Raw genomic sequence first — 22,575 nt, forward strand, 5'->3', positions numbered from 1 at the left:
GAGAGGTCTATACATGAATTATTCAAAGGGTTGTATAATCAGCACAGCATTCAAATTAAACCCCAGAATGTGCAAATTAGGCAATTATTCATAAAAATTATTAACATTTTAATTTTTCACTGCTCAATGTGACATTTTGCATAGCTGTGCTTAAATATAGCATGGAGCACAAAATTAAGGACATGATTCTCTATTTCATAATGGTAAATTTGTATGAGACTTTTACAATTCTGTGAATGATATTGTAGGGTTGGGGCCAAGTAAATTTACTGATGTTCCTGCAAATATGAGCATGTTTTTATCAGTGAAATCTGTCAATCATAATCAGTCAGATTATCTGGCAACATTAACTCAGTCCTTTGTGAGTTTCTTGAAGATTGGTCCATAATATTCTTTTCTTTGTAGAGAATAGAAAAATCTACAAGATACTATTTTACTTTCTACATATATAATGCAGAAGCATTGCATTTTGCATATAGTGGACATTCAATTAAAATGAATGATTGACTGTAAAATATCACCGTGTGTCACTTTCTATGGTTCATCAGAGAAATCATGAATTAATACATTGGTCAGGAACAGTGTGTGGGAAATGATTTTAATTCCAACACTCACAAAGAAGATTCAGGCAGATCTCTCTGAGTTCAAAGCCACCCTGGTCTACAGATCTACAGAGTGAGTTACCAGACAGCCAGAGCTACAGAGAGTAACCAGAAAAAAATGGTACAGTTAGATTGTTGGATTGGACACAAGTAATGTATGTATGACTTTATTAGTTTCATATATTGTCAAAAAATCTGCAGTGACAATGATGAAAACCAAAATGAATTAAAAAAATAATCTTGGAACTTGTAGTTTTGTTTTGTTTTGTTTTCTGGAAGGAAATCATGTTTAGAAACAGTTAATTTTCTAATGTATTAAATTAAGTAAATAATAATACAGTTGAATAACATCAAATTTTGTTTAATCTTAAGAATGAGTTATTTAGGAATAGAAATGTGGACCTTACATGAAATAATAAATGTGCCTTTGAGGAAACTGAGTGCAAAGTACCATAGTACTTCCTCATGGATGTGAATGCTCAAAGGCTATCAAGGGCCTATTTTAGCAGAGAGGCTAACTGACAAAGGAATAAGCACATGGAAGTAGTTACAAAGACTGAGTTACTACAAATGCTCAGAGACAATTCTATGATAGAAAATACAAACAGGAGTTATGTTTCTTTATTTTTATGCCTATGGTCCTGTGGAGGGGGCGGGAGGAGAAGGCTCACCTTTGTTTAACAAGCTCTTCATGTGCCCCAAAGAGTTTTGAGCAAGAAGAATTTAAAAAACTATTTTATCCTGGAATTTTTACAAAAGAAACAGATAGAATAGACAGATTAGACAGAATAGAATAGATTTTCCAATTTGTTATAATAAGTTTCCATGGTCCTAGTTACTGTAAACACACAAATTTGTTGCTTCCTAACACTATAACTTTAGAATTCCAAAGCAAATCTCCTTAGGGCAAAATATAGATGGGAGGGTCACAACTCCTTCCAAGTCTCAGGGGAAACGTTTCCTTCATTTTTGCAGCTTCTGTAGGTGATTGATGCTCCACAGGTTGTGTCTCCTTTCTCGACCTCACCTCTCTAGGCAAATCTGTGGTCCCATCTCCAGTTGCTTCCACTTTAGGAGGGCTTTCCACTTTAGAGAACCAGTTTGGTCTGCTTGAACCGATTCATGTAGTAAAGGGTTATCTCATTTCAACTTTCATAATTAAATAACATGAAATATACTTTACCACAAAAACTAGGTAATGAATTGTCTTTACATGGTTGTCATTCAGCCTTTCACACTTTCTAAGAACTGGGAGCTTTAGTGCAATTCTAATAGATAATGTGGAAAATAGTAAAAGCATCTTGCAGCGATCTTAAACAGTAGACTGTTTCTTCTCTTCTCTTTGTTATGAGATGCTACATTAATAATATGATCAGCAACCTTTCAAAATAGGAAGTAGAATAAGTTAAATAAGTATATTATCTGAAAAGAGCAAATATCACTGGCAGGCATGAGTGGAAAGAGCTAATAACTGCTTAAAGAGATGTCTACCAACATAGACTCCACCTGTGTGGACAAAACTTAAAACAAAACAAAATGCCCCACGATTAAAGACAAATAAAAGAACAAATCAGAAAAAAATTAAAAACAATAAACTACAGGAATATGTAATGCTCGCTGATGATGCAACCAGTCTTAGTGACTGATGCTTTGCTGGTAAATATGTGCAGAATTCCTTGCTCCTTTGCTGCTCCACCTTCTTAGGGGGAAAAAAATGAAATGCATATCTTTAATGTTTAGTCTTCTAAAACAAACCAATAACTCCTAAATCACAACCCAAAACTAATCAACATAATGAGCAGCTGTGAGGTAAATAGAATAATTTATACTCTTTCAAAATATGGGCACAAGCTGGTAGACATCAGTGCTTAAGCTAAATACCCAAAGACATCTTCTTCATTACAGCTTGAGACCCACATGAAGTATCTTGTGTTTATTATCTTTACCTTAGTTTTTTTTTTTATTGTTGTCAGTGTATATTTGTTAGATGTAGTAAAAGCAACTGGGGAAGAATCATATAAAATTCTTTGACTTAATCATAAGCCACATTTATGTCTTACCAATCCTGTGTACAAAGACATTGAACTATACTAATAGTTAAGAAAATTATGTGAGATGAAGAATATAGCTTAATTCTGGGGAAAAGTATGGTACTGAAACACAGACCAGAGGGAAAAACTCACCCGTGATCACAGTAAGACCAATGACTACATCTTTACTCACACATTCTGGTGTAGCGCCATCTCCATCAAGGTACCATACTCATTTCACTAATATTAGGATGGAAGAAACTGAATCAGTTTGAAACAGTGATGATACATTAGAGAATATTAATGCAAGGACTCAGAACAATGCCATTCCTCATGAGGTTTTCAAACAGACTGAGCAGTAAAATCCAAACATGTTATGGCAGACTTGGACATAACCTTAGTTTTTATTTGAGTGAAGATTATCTATTGTGTACATCGTGTCTGGTACTTATTCACATGAGTTATAACAATGAGTTCATTCTTGTTGAAATTGAAAACATGAAAGTAGATGTATGATAACTTCATGTTATTTCTTCATTTCACGATTTAAGTGTCATAAAAAATATAAAGTAAGGAGAAATATTCCATCCAATATTATTTATGTGAGTTTTTGGCAATGGTTTAAAATAGCCTTTGTTATAAATTAACAGTGGGCGTTCTTTTTTTTTTTCTTTCTTTCTTTCTTTGTGTCCTTGTGGAAGACTTTTATAAAACGACCTTCCAATGTAACATCAAGGCTCCAGAAGCAGCTGCTGAAACCCTCTTATGCAGGAGACAGGGTTTGGAGCATGGTGGGCCTTGATCATTTCCCATCGGTCACGTTTTGAGATATGGCTAGTGGGAAGGGTGTCCTCTCTAGGTTGTACTATGCCAATCTGGAAAGGAAGAGAATTTTCAAGGTTGATGTGAACCACTTCGGTCCCAAGAATTAATGCTCTTCAATTTGTTACTGAGCACACCTTTTATAAACAACACATGGTGCACTGCACTGACATTGTAATGATTAACCGGGTCTTCCCTGTGAATGATCTTGCTAATCATAAAGTTCATGGACTTGGCCCTCTATTTTTGGAATGTCCCAGAAACCACAACCTTGCGTCCTTTGGCTCCATTTTCCAACTTAGCACACCATTCCGGCCCTTCACGTATGTACTCCCTCTTCAGGGATTGTAATGAAGACTCCACTTGGGCATAGCACACATCTACTAATGACCACATTTTCCACATACAGCTCTATCCAGCCCTCAAGGAAGACAAACCTCTTCCAGATTATCCACTCAGTTCTCTGATCTGCCCACCCTTATCAGCAAGAACATTCTCTACCCTAGTGACTAAGATAATGATTTCTATACTGGGCCATGTAATTTGGACTTCATCCCCATCTTCATCTTCATCTTCATCTTCATCTTCAAAAGCACAGGTTTCTTTTAGGCAGAGCACAGCTCCAAGATAGTTGGGCACATTTGTAAGAAAATGAAGTTTGTTGCTGATGGCATGTTCTATGCTGGACTAAATGGATTTCTAACTCTGGCTTAACTTCTGCAAGGAACTTATATAAGTGTTGATGGTATCATTAATTTTCATATAATATAAAAAGATAATTATACTTCATTTTCTTCTAAAGATTTAACTTGGCAGTAGGAAAGATTTCTGTGCTGAAATGCAAGATTAAAATAATTAAAGAAGCCCATAAAACTTAACGATTTTTGAAAGATCTTTTTCTGAGAGTATGTAATTTAAACTATAATTTTCTTTTAAAAGTCATTATCTCCATAACTAATTCAAGCTGTCTGATAACATTGAACATTGGACAAGTTATGATTTGGACAACTTAAAACTATAAGTACAACAAGATTATATTCTAAATACTACTAAAATATATATTGTCCATAAATGACTACACATTTTAAAAAGATATTTTCATATAAATAGTGATACATTTTTTAAAAAAGCATTTCTTACCCCACCATACCAATCTTGGAAAATTATCTATAAGTACATAATTGACACCATGAAATATTGTTTCTTCTTAAATAGTAATGAGACTTAATTGCCAATACCCCTTACTCAAAAGAAACAGGAAAAAGCTAGCTTGCCTGCATAGTTTTTCTGTTGAGTAAAACTTCTAGTAAAAAGCTTCTATTTAAGCCAGAAAGATGGCTAAGCATTCAAAATATTTTTTTCCTTTCCCAGAGGATATGAGTTTGGATTTTTCCCACATTTCCCCAAACAAGTGTATAGTTCCAATTCTAAGTGTTCCCACTCCCTTTTCTAGCCTCTTCAGACCCAAGGCACAACATGGTGCTCAAATATGCTTATAGACAAAACACTTATATATACAAAATAAAACTCAACAAGTCTTTGAAAAATTATTATTAAAAGTCATATGTCATCATCTTTGTAGGCTAAAATGAAAAATTATTTTAGATATCATAATTGCACAAATATAAAATATACTATTTTTACCAATATTTTATTACTATCCTTACAAATTATGAAATATCCCAAAAAGAATGCTTTTATGTTTTAGTCAAACAATTGTACTGTCCCAGTAGGATTTGCCATTTACTAAATGAGAGATATTAAGTTACTCTTGAATAATTTTGTCTCTATTATGAAAAATGAACATATTTTTAGGTTGTTTATAGTTTGGAAAAGTTTAGTGAAATCTGTTAAAATCAGTATAGTACCTTACAAGGAGTAGGCATTTAATATGCCTTAAATTTTAGCCTATTAAATTTATGAAACTGATTTGTTTTCCTATGGATTTTGCCATCACAATTCAAATAAATTAAATGAAAGAAAATATAGTAAATTAATGCATTTTGTTTGTTGTTCTCACAAATGTTATTTTTTATAATTCTTTCTGGTCCTTTGTTTATTTTTGATACTTTTTTCTTCAGCATTAAAAATGGTTTGGAATGTGGAAGTAAAAATTTATCATGTTACCTCAGGACTTCTGTGGGGGTGATCAAGGGAAAACTTAATTCCTGGTTGGTTTGTTCTAGAAATCATCAATATAAAGTACAGGAAGGAAGTTGTTAAATAATACAGACAATTTTAACAATTAATTTGTGTACTTATATAATTATAGAGGAATTTCAATTCAGCAATATGTCTGCTCTGGCAAGGGGTCATATCTAAAGACCTTGTAGGTCTCTGTGGTCCATCTCTAAGGCAGATATGATCAGGATTACAATATGAGCTGGTTGGAATACAGACTTACATTTTGTACACACCTTTAATCCCAAACAATGTAGGTAAGGTTAGTTGGTACAAGGAAGAAATCATGTTTGAAAGATATCATCTAATTGAGGGGCAGACAAAGTGAAAAATTAGAGAAAGATCTGACAGAGTGAGTCAGAGACAGGAGAGTCCCAGCTCTAACAAAACCAGTCTGGAAAGAGAAGCTACTCAAGAGCATTGCAGGGCCAGAGAGTAAAGTTGAGTTCAGTGCAATTCAGTTCGTGGAGTACAGAGGCAGTTTTTTTCCAAGCAGACTAAATGAGAAGCCAAGAGAGGCCAGTTTAAATTGGTTAGCTTGGAGAGGAATTCTGAGCCAGAGCAACTGAGGTGAACCAGCCAGCAAGAGTTCAGAAAGAACTAGAAAGGACAAGAACTTATTCAGCAGTGTAAGTCTTGAAGTCTGGAAACATTCTAGGCTGAGGTTAACGGATGAAGGCTGGAAGCTGAGGCTTTCAAGGTCAGGGCTTACAGAAGATTAGATTGTATGGAGCTGGACTCTTTCAGGCCTAAGACTAGAGATGGTTGGATAGAAATGCTCGGGACTTAGCCCAAGCCAAGTATTTGCGTAGATTGAGTATGCTTCTCATCTTATCCCCTCATGTGAAGAAATATAACTAATTACTACATTTAGTAGGTTTATAGATATAAATCATCTATGATACAATGTTTTACCTACTATTGGCTCTCATTTGTGATAAAAGGCCTAAACACATAGACACATACAGGAAGGCACACAAGGTATCTGTTTCTGATTCATCAAATGGACACTATCTGGTAATTCACAGTAATGCTGTTTTCTAAAGCACTTCTCTAGATTCTCCCTGACCACCTGGACATTTTTTCCTTGCAGCTGTCATATGCATCTCACTTTCATTTTAGAATCACGTTGAACCTCAGCTATGTCTGACTACCCCAGTCTAGCCATTAAATATTTCCTTTTTCACAAAAAAAAATGTTAGAAATTCTTAATATAGAACAGCAAATAACACTCTCCCCTTTTGAAACTTGGAATTCGTAAGGAAACATGGCCTAGATATAAGTGGATAAAAAAAGAACCCCAACCATGCCTATTATGAAGTATCTTTGAGACAAATTTGATGAAATAACTCAATATTTCATATTAATCACAAGTTAACCTGCGACTGAAACCTCTGTGCACAGCCTACTCAATCAGTGCACCTGGCTCTCCTAAGAATAGCCTGTCTGTTCAGAAGGTGTTATGAACTAGGTCAACTGGGAGGGACACTTAAAGGCACAGCAACCACCACTAAGCTAGGTTTGCCCTCAGGCAGGCACAACTGTGGGTCTCCATGAAAACTCTGGAAAACACAAAGTGATTTTTGGCTAAAACAGTCAAAAACATAGTCTGCGTGCATTTGCGTTTGTTACTGAAGGAGGTTCTCTATCAGGGGCATGGTTGTTTACGGGCAATTCTGTATGTTCACAGTAGACATGAAAATGCCTTATTTTATAAACAAAAAGCCTAAGATTTTCCTAAGGCTAAGATGATGCCTGAAATTTGAGGCATTCATATTTACCAGAAAATAGTGATTCAAAACAAAAAAAAAAATTATGACTGACTGCTGACTGAGTAGTGAGTCTGAATCTCCCATGTAAAGTTATGGAGAGAATAAATTAATGTTTATTTGTGTTAAAGTATACAAATTTAATAGTTTAGAACTGCTACTCCTGTGTTTGAAATTACCGTTTTTATTAGTTTATGTTTTTAATGTATTCACTTTACATCACAATAGTAAGCCCCTTCCCTTGGTTCCCCTGTCCCACTTATCTTCCCCATCTTCCCACCACTCCCCCTCCCCTGCACCTCTCCCCTGGTTCTCAGAAGGGAGGAGCCATCTTCACCTACCATCGGGCCACAGCCTATTAAGTCTCCTTAGGATTGCCTGCATCCTCTTCCTTTAAGGCCTGGCAAGATTCCCTGCCAGGTGGAAGTGATCTAGGAGTTGATGTTAAAGAAGGCCCCTGCTTTCCCTTCGTCAACTGACAGAGAAAGGGGATAATTAGGAAATCTCAGGCAAAAGTAAAGAAGACCCTATATAATCATCACACAGAAGCCCTTATCAAGAAATCTGTACTGGCAAAGAACAGGTTTTTTTTTAAACTATTGACAACCAGAGGAATAGGAAATAGATGTATATGAATCATATATAGTCTGTCAGGATTTAGAATACACAATCAAATGTTGTTTCTATTACCCATGTTCTCGAATGATTTTAAGTGAATCGGATTTTATTATCCAAGCTGCTGATAATAATCCCATATAAATTCATTGTATCCCTAACCTAGATTTGGATGCAATCTTTTCTGTTTCTGTCATTCTTTTTTTGGTATACTATCTATGGTGAATTTGCTTATATCTCCTTAGGAAACGTCACTCAACAGAAGGAAGTATTTGTGTTGATTCTAACCCAGGATTGATGGACTACATTATTTTAAATGATTGAGGAAGAAAAAAAATATGTTTCGGAATTCATGGTACAGCAGGACCTGCTTACTTCACCATGGCCAGGATAGACAAAATCTTTTAAAATAAAGAGAAAGAAAGGAAGCTAGATTGGGGTTGTTCCATCATGTTCTTCAAGCTAGAAAGGCAGGAGCCTTTCTTCAGAGAACTAGGCCAAATTCCAAATAGTCTACTACCTCAAAATAACATTTTCAAGTGATTAACAAGCCCTCAACAGAAGTATCTGTAGAAGACAATTTGAGACCCACACTATCATAGAGATATGAGGTTAAAATAGAACTACATCTTTGGTCTCTGCTACTGAATGGGTGGATTTGATTATATCCTACCTCTTTTTTCTGGTGTGCTTCATTCACGTGTCTGTGGTATCTGAAAAGCTTTGAAGTGGTCAAGGATGGTTGATAATCAATGTCAGTGAGTCACCTGCTTTTCCCAATTTGGTTGTTTAGTGATTTTCCATGTGGAGATCAATTTCAGAAATTTTTAATGATACAAAAGTCTTCACACTTCTTAATTCACTGTCATTAGGTTATAATTAGACTCCTGCTTTGCTGTCAAACACCCTTATCCTTCACTTTGTTCTTCATAGACCCTTGGCAAAACAAAACAGAACAACAACAACAAAAAAACCAAATGGAAGCAACAACAAACAAAAAGTAAACCTTTGCATTAGTGTTATATAAAACACTAAGATAAAAGACAAAAAATATAAGACTTGATAGAACATGCCACAAAAACAGGGAAAAGAGTGGACTAAGACCACCATTTAGAGTGGTCATGTTTTATTTTAAAACTGAGAATATACCCAGCGATACGAAACATTACAGAAATATATAATAATGTATCTGGAGCTGAGAGCTATCTAAAACAAACAAACAATTCTCAAAGATAAAGATAGTACACTGTTATGCAAGCTTCAGAGATATCAAATGCCTACCATGGCTATAAAAGGTTGTGAGACTTTCAAGAAGTAAAATAATGTATTCTCTATTTAAGATGGGAGACATAAGAGCACAATTGAAGATAGCCATAAATGGAAGAGAAAGAGGACCAACAGAAATGAGATGTTTTTCAGAATAAGAAAAACAAAAATACTTAAAAAGAAGGATTTATTTAGAGTTTTAGAGTATCAGAAGTCAGTATGGGAAGCAGTGTCCCTTTGTAACAGAAGGCCCATGTGTTTTGTAACCAGACATTTGTAAACGGAGGAAGTTTCCAACTTCTGACTGTAGCTCGAAGAACATAAGGCCGAGGTGCAATTAACAAAGGTAGAATTCAGGATTGCAAGAAGGCAGGAGGGGGTTTTTGAATGAACCCTATTGAGAATAGGAAACTAGAGGCAGCATCAAGGGCTCCGATGAGGCTGTTAGACATAAATTCACAGTGGCAGCAATTATCAGATGGTGTGATTATTTCCTACAGTGTGTGCATCTGGGGATAAGCACTGAGAATGTGGAGAAGATGGAGAGTGCACTGTAACAGAGGCTGAGACCAAATCTAAGGCAATGATGGATTTGTTTAATAATGAATTCATATGTATATACAATAATTATGTGTTATTTGGATTTAAAACTGTAACTTTTGCTCTTAGATTTTTAACAAAATCTCAAACCATATACATGATGAATCATTTTCATTATTATGGAACCAGTTGGCGTTCATAAATCTAAAGTAAGATAAATACCACATAGGCAATAAAAGAAAGGCTGATATCCTGTTTGCAGCCAGCCACACAGCCTGCCAGTGAGGTGAATGGTTTTTTTGTCCTTAGATGCAACAATCTGAGTATTAAGAGAGAACTCAGTGACCACTTACTGAATGTCTTCAATAGGTAGAGTATGTATTAGGTTTCTTTTATCTAATGCAATGGGAACAGTTATATAGTTCTGCTTATATTTAATATATACAGTGGAGTGGTAGCCTATAGATTTTAGAGTACAGAGCAAATAAAAATTTCTTTTTAATACTACAATAAAGGTAGGCCCATGTTTAATAAATGTAAAAATATGAAGGATATATATGCATATATGCATACACACACATATATATACAAGTACATATATATATATATACATATATTAGGATATATATTATTAGCATGAAAGGCAAATTAAAGACTATATTTTATATATGTCAAGATGAAACCGAATTTTTACAGTAAAAATTGTTATTGTAAATTGCCAAAGATTCAGATTGTGTGAGTAGGTCTTGTGACTAATTTATTACTTATGAATTAGAATTGCATCTTAACAGCAAATAAATTGGTTGTGGGAAATGGATGGAATTACAGTTTGATGAAACTAAGCCCGTAGCCATCTTATAAAAATTCCTATGACCAAGGCTAGGACAAATTTAGTATCTTTTGTTCTTGTAAGACTCCTTCTCATTTCAATCCTGGCAGATTTTCTTCTGTAAGTCCATTCCCTGGTGGAGAATAGTAAAACTCTGTTGTGTCATTTCTTTGGAGATCAGTGTCAACATGAGGATTCTGCATTCCTGTGGAATATATTAATATTGTCGTTGACCAAAATGTAATAGTTTGATAGATAAAAGAAATCTCTTTAGGATGTCTTCTCTCCCTTCAGCCTTCCAGATGTTGCCTGTCATAGTTCCTGAAATACTAGAAACTTTTTAACTTTAAGACATGTTTTAGGATTAAGGAAATAAAATTAAATGGAAGAATGTTTGCGAATATTTTATTAATGTATCTTAATTCAGTCCTATAAAACGTAAATATGAAATGAAACTAAGTCATGCAACATGGGATAGACCTGGTATTGTTGTACTTATAAAAATGATTTTGAAAAACTACAGGGACACAGATGTAGGTCAGTAGGAACAGGGCTTGCCTAGAATTCTGGAGGCTCTGGGTGCAATCCTCAATACCACATAAAGCAAGTGTGGTGATGTACACCTGTTATCCTTGCATCCCTGAGATGCGAGCAGGAGGGATAGAAGTTCAAGTCTATCTTTGCCTATGTAGTAAATAAATGGTCAGTCTAGGGAACATGAAACACTATCTCATTACAAATAAAATTTAATAAAATATAAGGAAGAATACAACGAGGAAAGAATTATTTTCTTTTTTTTTTTTTTTTTTTTTTTTTTTATGTTCCTTTTTTTTTTTTTTTTTTTTTTTTTTTTTTTTTTTTTTTTTAATACATTTTTATTAATTTATACATATTACATCTCAGTTGTTAGCCCATCCCATGTATCCTCCCATCCCTCCCTTCCTCCCACTTCCCCCCCCTACTCCCCTCCCCTATGTCTGTGTCTGAGGGGGATCTCCTCCCCCTGAATATGCTCATACGGTATCAAGTCTCTCCTTGGTGACCTATTATCTGAGGAAAGAATTATTTTCAATATATAGGATATATATGTATAACCTGATGTTTGGCTTTGGCTCTATTTTTTTTCTTGTTTTGTAATCAATTATTAGATGAACAGTCTTGGTTACCTTTAATTTTATTGCTTCTAACAGAAGAATATATATAAAGACATGGTGCAATAAAACTACCTAATCTTAGGAAAGCTGTAAAACTTTTCCCAGCATATAGTACCTGGAAGCTCAGCTGTGATGTATATTCTCTTGTATATTATGCTGTGTCTTTTCTTGTCCTTTACTAACATATATGATATGTAATGGAAACTGATTTTTGTAATGGGGTCTAAAAGAATATGTAAAAAAATATTCGAATTATATAGGTCCTCTTTTAAAAAACTACCTAACATAGCTATCACTACTTTACTGAAAATTATACAGTTAATTATTGCTGGAATCTATTCTGAACTCCACTTGCTTCCCTTAGTCATTGTGAAATTTGTTTAAAGAATGCAGACATGTCACATTGAATAGAGCATAAAAAAACAGAAAGAGTTTATTATAGGGCTAAATGGAACAACCTTAGGAAATAGATGTGGACAAGGACCGTAGTGCCCATTGTGTAGAAACCTGACTCATGATGATGAGGACAGGCACATTTGGCAAGGCAATTTGATGTAGGTTCCCCTCAAATGTAAATACTTTCATTATTGTCTTTAGCCAAACCAGGAAACAGCCTTGCTTCTCAGGTCCTCAATGCCTGTCCCTAACTTCTTCCTAGAAGTTTGCACAAGATTGTTGAGGCTGAATCTCCAATGCAGCTGTCAGTCACTTTTTGTGAATGGTTCCAGAACTGAAGGTAGAGAGCTTCATAGTGAAGATGGGTTGTATACGTTGCGCCATTTCCGATCATCTTGTAGATGATTTTGGATGTATCTCTTCAGCCAGGCCTGAGTTATAACAGCCTCGGTCAGGACTCTGCGGAGGCCTATTGAACAAAAGTCACCTTTTCCTAGGTAAAAAAAGAGAGAGAAAAGAGAGGAGAAGAGAGAGAGAGACAGAGAGAGAGAGAGAGAGAGAGAGAGAGAGAGAGAGAGACAGAGAGACAGAGAGAGAGAGAGAGAGAGAGAGAGAGAGAGAGAGACAGAGAGAGACAGAGAGACAGATACAGAGAGAGAGACAGAGACAGAGACAGAGAGACAGAGAGACAGAGAAAGGAGACAACCTAATTTCTATCTCTCATTCTCTCATTCCGGTGGAGATCTGACATTCCAAGACACCCAGAACATAAAAGTAAATTTAGCTCGGCATGTTGATCCCATGGATAGGCGAACCAGCCTCAAAAAAAATAATGATTCACCATAAACTACAAGAAAGAAAAGGGAGGAATCCCATTTTTAAGAAAATGTACTTTTTTTTTTTCATCAAGAAGCTCACCTTGCTCTAGTCACTAAAGTAGCCACAGCCTGGAAGCTATACTAAGGTCTACCCGGTTAGTGAAGTTAAGGCTCAGAAAACTTATTCTCCCTCCCCCACCCACCACAACTTCTTGACTTCCCTCTTCTTTCCTTCATCTTCCTCCTTTGTCTTCTATTTCTTTTTCTTATTCAAAAGAAGCATAACTTTATTCAGAGCCACGAGGCAGCACAGACCACAGGGGAATATCCTGTACCTCTTCATCACTCCCAACATAGTGTCCTCCTGTTTGCTGTGGGAAATTTTGCTTTCCATTGTGTGTGTTTTTGTTTTTTGCTTCTGTACTATCTCTTTCTTTTGGATCCATGTGTCACTACCTTCGTTCTGCCACTTAGTTGCTTATAAGTGACATGGTTTTACTTCTTTCCACTTTCATCCTCTTCTATCGCTTGATTACCCTGTGGCAATAAAAAATAAGTAAATAAAAATTTACAGAACTCTAATGAATAGTATCCTTGAGATTGCTTCTGAAATATATCCTGCTTTTTCTATCAACAAGACTAAACACCCAGTGAAGTGACCTTAATCTCCATGAAAGTGTATGACACACTTTAGCATTTGGGGGAGATCAAATTCCTGAAAACAATGGGGTAAAAGGATAATGACCAACTCAACCATTTCGTAGGGTTGAGTATACCCTGCAGGAATCAGGCCGGGTAATTGTCAATAGGACCATTGTGACAATCTCTAATTTTAAGCATGTTTATACTTCTTTTTAATGTTCCAAGAGCAGACAGTGCTTGGAAGAGCATTTCTTCCCTAGATTACTGACAGGAACTTTTGTATTAACTGTTGAAAGAAAGAAAAAAGTCTTCACTCTTAAACAGAAAGCCTCTGAGCTAAGGAATAATTTTCTGAACTTTAGAGTTGTTCAACCAGCTACAGCTCTCCCAAGGCTTGGTGTTGACCCTCTTTTTTTTTTTTTTCTGATCAGTAAGAAAATATATTCCCACTTCAGTTTCTGATTATAGAAGCTGCTCAATATGAGGGTGTGGTCAAACTCAGTGATTTTTGGTTAGCTCATGTCTAGCCAACTGACTCAGTTACTTATTCAGATGGTTTGAGTAGTTTAGTAATTTATACGTGGGGGGAAATTTAGCTACAATTTGAAGGTGAACAAAGGAAGCAAGACATGCATTCATAAAATAATTAAGTATCTTTTAAGAGTTACCATTAGGAATTTTAGTAATGCCAATATTCACCTTAAACTTTTTAGGTACTAAGTTATTAATTTTGTGATATCAAGATGGGCTTTTCCTTACACTTAATGTATCTTCTATATACATTGGTGAATATGACACACATTGCACACTTCAAAAACACTTCAGAATATACTAATAAATGGAAAAATCCTGCTACTAGAAAAAAAAGGAGGGCATGTAAGGCAAAATTTACATCATTAGAATATGTTTCATTTTAATAGTCTGTCAGTGATATGGGGGAAGATGGTAAAGAAAGCCCCTTGTAAACAATCATCGTAATGTTATTACAGGGAAAGAGTGCAAACAAACGTCACTCATTCATTAACCCTTGGGAAACTGTGCAGCATAGAATAATTGCACATTGTGTCCAAGGTCACACAGTGAGGAAGAGGTACCATAAGAGATGTCAGGGCTACTAGACAAAAGATTCCATGCTGTTAACTGAATTGGCCAGTAGAGAGATCACAGAGCTGTTAATCAGGAAAGCAAGTTGTTCTGTCTAATTCTCTAACTAATTATCAATGGCCCCAGGCAAGTTAGTCATTAACTCTGGCTTTAATTTCATTCCATCTAACACACAGATAAAGGGCTATCTTACCTTCCACCTAGCACTGAGGAGACCCTCGAGTCAGACAATATTGTTGATGCCATTGTTACTACAGCGTATCTCAGCACTACAATCACTTCATAGCTATGGGTAACAGATATTTAGTATCTTAAGGCCTGCCTAGTTCCAAACGAAGAAAGGCACATTTTTAAACTATTTAAATTTAAAGTGGCTCATGGATCTACTTCCCAGTTTTCAACAAATGAGCCCTCTTACAATACTGACTCAGGGTGCAGATTTTAGCTGCTCCACCAGTTCTTTCTTGCCAACACTTTGTTTAAAATGATTTTTACAACAGATCATAACAATTTTTTTCTTCATCTAGGATATTTATATTCATAGGGGGCCTCCTCATTTAGATAAACCTATAACTTTTTAGGCCCATTAAGGAAAAGATGTGGGCTCTCCCTCTAAGTAGAGGCATTCCATGGTTTCTTTCCTTATGAGTTATTAAGTTGGGCAGCTCAGTCCTCTAGCCAAGGAACCATCACCCAGAAAGGTGGATTTACCCTGTACTCAAGAGATACAAGGAATAATTCAACTTCTCAGATCCCTGTGCCTACTGCAGTCTCTTGTAAGTGACCAGGAGGTTCTGTTGAGTCTTTCATCCTAAGTCTACTCAGGAAGATGATGTTGCCTTCCTTTATCCCTCACTTCTGTCTCTTTCTGATGCTTCAAAGAGCATATGTATGAATTTTCTGCAATTTGGGCTTTTCTGTCTTTGTTTAAAGCTCACTTTCCCCATTATGTGACTGCACTTCCAGGGTTGGGCTGATTTCCAAGAGCAACTTTTCTCTTTCTCTTGTCAATCCTTCTTCTCCAGGCGGCACTTGCTTGCCCTGGGGTTTTCTTTTAAGCTTTAAAAAAATTAACAGTGGGTTTCTATTTGAATCTGTTCTTAAATTCTTTTATTAATAAGACTAAGAAGTCCAAGAGGGGACCGATTTTCTCAATATCACACAGCAACTCTGCTGGGACCCCCCCCCCCGGATTTCTAATAACATTGATATTGAATGATAAATGAGGACATGTCTGCTGCAAGATATGGTTGAGAAGAAGGTGAGACCTAACACACACTCTCTTGAAAACTACTACTTTCCAACCAAGGTAAAAAAAAAAAACTAATATATTCCTAGGAACCACTGTTGTACCATTTACTTAAAATGTTTTGTTGGTTTGTCTGTCTTTTAGAATATATTTACTAAATGTGCCAAGCTACCTTCCTGTGTCACATAGGCAGAAAGGAAATGGAAAGCTTTAAATGCAACATTTTCTCACTAATTAAAGAGCATGTTTGAATAGTATGATTATACTGTTTATTTTTGGTTTGAATTTCTTTTTCATCTGTTACCTATTCCTTTATATTTTCTGCTTATATCAAGCCAATTTTTCCTGTAGCAAAGAATATTCTTGCAGTGTTAAAACCATCAGACCCCTCTTAGTATTATGCTTTATATAGGAAAATAAGCTCTTATAACATCACTGAAAGACCTGAATGTGGATTGGAAGGAGTTGGAGTTAGGATTTAGTTTAGGCATTCATATGGTCATTAATATGCAGGAATGAGAATGTCACATCAACAATAAATCTTCTAGACTCCAACAAAGTGTCTGAATAATGAGTGTATCATAAAGCAACCAGTATAGTTGGTTTTGAGAGTGAAAATTTCATTATAAATATACGATATTTAATATCTAAACAAGCATCCATAAACAGTCATCCATCTACACATTTAATGTTAAAAATGAAATGAGAAGGTATTATATTATCTTGCCTTCTATAAATACTCCATTAGAAGGAGAATGTGCTATGACCTAATATAACCTCTGCTCCAGTGATGGACTGTAAGATCATCTATCACTCTATTCATAATTGGGTGACAATTATATTTCTCTATAAATCAGATCTCAACTTGCTATAATCTAAGCAAATGATTTAACTACCATTAACTGCTATTTATAATTTATAAAGGGGAAGTAAACACATGCATCACATAGCTAGAGACAAAATATGCAGTTATTTTATTCCTGTAGATTGACTTGTTTTAAAACGACTATAGATGGCCATTGACAAAGGATATGTACGTCTTCTTTTTCCTCCTCATAAAGAAACTAGCTCTATCACAGGAGGTTTCTCATTTCCTTATTTAATCTACTTATAAATGGTTTTACATAAAAATAAAGCCAAGGCACTGAAGAGATGGCTGTGGTGTTAAGAAATTTGGCAGCTCTTCCCCCGGACCCAGATTTGATTCTCAGCACCCATACAATAGCTTGCAACTCCAGCGCCAAGGATCCACTTTTGACAGCTGGAAAGCTGCATATAGGGTACACGGATGTACATGCAGTCAAAATACCTATAAACAGAAGTATAAAGAAACTATCAAAATATATTCAAGCTATGATTAATACATCACCACAAGTAGAGGATGCCATGTACTTCCTGACCCTTTACTTTCTGCCTCTGCATTTCCATTCAGGAACAGTAATTTTATTTCTGTTGATCATAAATATGACTGCATAGCAGGTAAATCTTGAACTGTTATTTCAGAGACATAAGAAGATAAAATAATAATAAATTTATATGTTAACTTTCAGTTCAGTTGAGTCATTATTAACCTCTTGAATGAAGCAATTATTTTTGAAATGCTTAGAACTTCAAGGAAGATATTAAAAACTTCTTAAATGCCATATTCTGTAGGCCTCTGAGGCACTGAAGAATTTATTTAACTAATTTTACCCTATCTATCTACAGGATTATATCTATCTGTTAAAATTAGGGTGTATATTCTAGTGATTATAAATAGGGTAGTAATACATGACAATAATTTGATCAACAAACGTCTTGTATTACTTAATTATCTGGTTCTTTGAGGAAATCTACAAGATAGACAAACTCTTAGCCAAACCAACAAAATGGCAGAGAGAGAGATTACAAATCAACATAATCAGAAAGGAAAAGAGAGATACAACAATGGGTACTGAGGAATTCCAAAGAACTGTTACGTCTTATTTCAAAAGATGACATGTCACAAAATTTGAAAATCTAAATGACATGGACACGTTTCTTGACAAATTCCGCTTACTAAGTTTGAATCAAGATCAGGCAAACAAATTAAAGTCCTGCATCCCCTAATAAATTAAAGCAGTAATCAAAAGTCGCCCAAGCAATAAAGGCAAGGGGAAACGTGGATTCAGCTCAGAATTCTACCAGACCTTAAAAAAACTAATGTCAATGCTCCTCAAACTGTTCCACAAAATAGAAACAAAAGTATCCGGAAACGACCTAGATAAAGAAACTCGGGTACATTTACACAATGGAATATTTTTCAACTATTAAAAACAAGAAAATATTGAAATTTGCAGGCAAATGAATGGAGCTGGAAATGACCATCCTTAGTGAGGTCACTGAGATCCAGAAAGGCACACATGGTATATACTCACTTTTCAGAGGCTATGGGACAAATACTAGGACTCAAAGCTGGACTCTAGGCAGACCACTGAGAGTTGTAGGGAAGAGTCAGGGATGGATGGTCTGAGAGGGTACAGGAGCTCCACAGGGAGACCATCAAGGCCTTTGGATCTTGGTGTGGTGGAAGGGGGCTGTACAAACTGATGCGCCTGTCAAAAACAATGCATAAAGAGGACCAAGGCCCTCAGTGGACTGCAGATTCTCCATGTGGTGGAGAGGGGATAACTGCTACTGAACCTCTGACATGCACTCGGGTGCCAGTGATTTGGTTACTTCCTCTTGGCAAGATGGCCTAGAGGCAGCATATGCCGTTTATCCTGATGAAACCTACTAGGCTGTTACCACAGCTTTCAGGGAAGGGAATAGGCAGAAGAAAGAGGGTGGGAGGGAAAGTTAAGATAAAAGGGAAGGGATAAAACAATCAGGATGTAATGTGAATAAATTTTAATAAATATAAATATACATTTTAAAAAATCCAGGTGGAGGAGGATGGTGCTGTAGAGACTGATACACCAACCAAGGACCATGCATGGCAAGGACCTAAACGCTGTGTTCTGATGTAGTAGATAGGCATCACAGGCTCCTTTTGGGTCCCACACTATAGGGAGTGGACTACTTCTGACATGGATTCTGGACCCCCATGTTGATCACTTCTCCCTGGTGAGGTGGCCTTGCCAGGTCATGGAGGAAGAGGATACAGGTAGTAGAGACGAGACTTGATAGGCTCAAGTCTAAAGTCTTAAATGTCTTCTGAGATCAAACAAAGAGGTCAGTGAGTCCTTGCAACACTAAAAGTCCATTTACACAGTTTTATTATATATAATATTTTTCTAATTTATTTTATGAAGCATTATACATTTTAGATATACACATTTATATGTACATATTATTTATTATATTATATATGTATATATATAGGCATTAGAATTAGAACTGCTAGTTTTCAGAATCCTTACCTTAAAAGTGCCAGTTGTTATCTGGTATTTCCGTCAGTGATTTTAGAGAATGTTTAACTTGTAAGAGCTGAGTTTCAAGGTTGTTTGTTGCAGTCATCCCATAGGTGGTACTGTGAGGATCTTATGCTTTTCTTTTGTCCTCTGATTCCTGGGTTATGAAGTCAATTTTTCTTTTTACTTTTCATATAGTTCTGCAGTCATCTGTTGCCTTGCCACAGACACAATGAAGTAAGGACAACCAATATTTTCTTGGACCCTCTAAAGCGTTGAGTTAAACATAAAGTGGGCCAAGACACATACATTAAATGGTCCATGAACCTCAAGAGAGAGCTTTTAAGGCCCTAAATAAACAATCTGAATGATAGAAAAATAAAGTAGCTTTAGGTTTTGATATAAAATACAAAGGAGACTCTCAGTCCCTACCAATAAAAAACTGACTACTTAAAATAAGAGGGAAGCATAGGGAAAAAGTTGTGCCAAAGAATTCCAAAGTATTTGTTTCAATACACAGTGACTTCAATGAGATAGATCACAATTTCCACGCACTTTAGCTCTGGGTACCCAAGAAGGCTCCAGATAACATGTGATATTCAGAAAAGACAGTAACTAATTGATAACTTCAAGAAATCTAAATATGTTGCATCAGCAAGAAGGTCAAAGTCAGGAACCGGTGGAGCTAAGCCAGACTGATTAGATGTACTAGATACGATGTGGAAAAAAAAAATGATAATTTACAGCTCTAATCTTCCTCGCCAAGACACTGCGTCACAGTGATCACCATGAAGAAGCCTTGGGGCAAAAGCCAATTGAGGGACACTTTGCAAAATGCATGCCTAGTATGCTGCAGCTTCTCAAATGCTGTCAAATTTCATCAGAAACAAGGGCATTCCGAGAAATGTTCACAGGTCCAGAGAGCCAGCAGTACATAATCTGCACGTGATGATATATATCAGATGGAATCCTGTAACCAAAGGTGCTAAAAAGTGAAAAGGAATTTGAAAGTACAGTCCTAGCTGATAAAATAAATAAGTATTGATGAATCTCATTATAACCCCTATCCCACACTCATTTGAAACATCAATGGCATGGGTAACTAAATAGGTGAGTAGTACATGGGATTGTCTGGTTCTTTCATAATTTGTTTTCATTATAAATCTCACATCATTTCACCTAGAAAATACAATTTTCTTTAAGATAAATAATATTTTGGTGGCTCTTTTGGAAATAGTGAATTTGAGTGACAGGAATTTTACTTGTTGTTGTGAAATTTTCTCTATCTATAACCCTCAGTGCCCAGCATGCTCCCAGCCTCACTTAGTTAATGTTCCACACTGACTCTTCACACTCAGCACCGAAACTATTCTTGCAATTTAAGAATCTCCCATATTGAAATTCAGTGATCTGGCTGTTAGTACTGTGGCACCCGCGCCACCGCGGTACCAAGTCGAGGGTCGAGGGCGAGGGACTGCGGATTTAACTCATACACACACACACACACACACACACACACACACACACACACACACACTAACACAGCGGGGCCTTTGGGCTAAGAGAGCAGCAGCCACAGCAGCGGTTTATTATTCTGGTTCCCCTTCAGAGTTCCAAAGAGCCTTCATTTTTTTTCTTTTTTTTTAAATTAATTTATTCTTGTTACATCTCAATGGTTATCCCATACCTTGTATCCTCCCATTCTTCCCTCCCTCCCATTTTCCCCTTATTCCCCTCCCCTATGACTGTTCCTGAGGGGGACTTCCTCCCCCTGTATATGCTCATAGGGTATCAAGTCTCTTCTTGGTAACCTATTATGATAGGCAGATTTGGGCCCAGGGGTCTCACTCAAACTAAGGCACCAGCCAAGGATAATACAGGTGGTAAACCTTAAACCCCTACCCAGATCTAGCCAATGGACAGAACATTCTCCACAGTTGATTGGAGAGTTGGATATGACTTTCTCACGTACACTGGTGCCTCATGTTTGAACATATCCCCTGGATGGGGAGACCTGGTGGCACTCAAAGAGCCTTCTTATAGGCAGCAAAACAGAATCCTCCTCCTAGGTGAAATCCCTCAAGAGGTGATTGCACACAGGAGGAAAAGTCTCGAGGAGGGGAGGGCGCGTTCTCAGAGCAGTAAACATGACTAGCTAACCAAGATAAACACAGACATGGAAGCTGCTAGAAACAGGACATGAAACAGCAAGACAGATAGGCAGCCCAGCCGGGCCTGGTTCCTACAAGTACTTCCTCTAGTCAAGCTTTCCTCACAAGCATATGTTTGGGAATGTACCTCACTATCAAAACATGGTCTTTGTAAGGAAGATCATGGATTTCCTCTACAGAGGACAACCTCTGCAGAAGGGAAACACAATTAGAACAAGGAAACCTAGTAAGACAACTCATTGGCTCAATTTTCCAATGTACACCCTTCATTTATTGTTGATCATGTTTTATAAGGCTTGTCATCTTTTCTAAGATAAAGGCACAACATTAATCTAATTAAAACATTCCGTTTCCAGATTGCAGAAACAGCTCGGCAGTTAAGAGTGCATGCTGCCCTTTCATAGGACCCACCTTCAGGCCCTAACACCCAGGTTAGGCAGCTCCCAGTAGCCTGTAATACCAGCTCCCTAGTTCTACATTTTGTCATCTGTAGGAACAACCTGCACTTACATGTACAATCATCCGCCCCCACATACTAATATACACAAAATTTAAAATAATAAAAGTAAATCCTGCTGTAAATGGCAGCAGTTACTTAAATTTCAGCAATTTGGAGAGAAAAGCAGGCAGATTATGAGTTTGCAGCCAGTATGGTCTACATAGGGAGCCACAGACAGACAGTACTACATACTGAGTCTCTCGTGTGTGTGTGTGTGTGTGTGTGTGTGTGTGTGTGTGTCCAATATTTAAAAAAGCAATTTTCTTTTGATAAAAATATATTCTATTCCCTTCTATAGCTGCTTCTGTGGTCTCATTTTATACTCCTGGTGTCCGTGGTCACTGTATGATTCCACTCATGTCTGAAAAACTTGTGGACCTATTGTTCAGCAATGATGGAAAGATTGCAAGATACAGAGTTACCAGAATTGTGACCAAGACTGTGACTCTCAGAAATGACAAGGACTCTACACCTCTACCCCCATGATTTCTCAGCCTTATAACTATTTAAGTATTCT

Source organism: Acomys minous, assembly GCF_964271855.1.
Source record: "Acomys minous genome assembly, chromosome: 15".
Lineage (NCBI taxonomy): Eukaryota > Metazoa > Chordata > Mammalia > Rodentia > Muridae > Acomys > Acomys minous.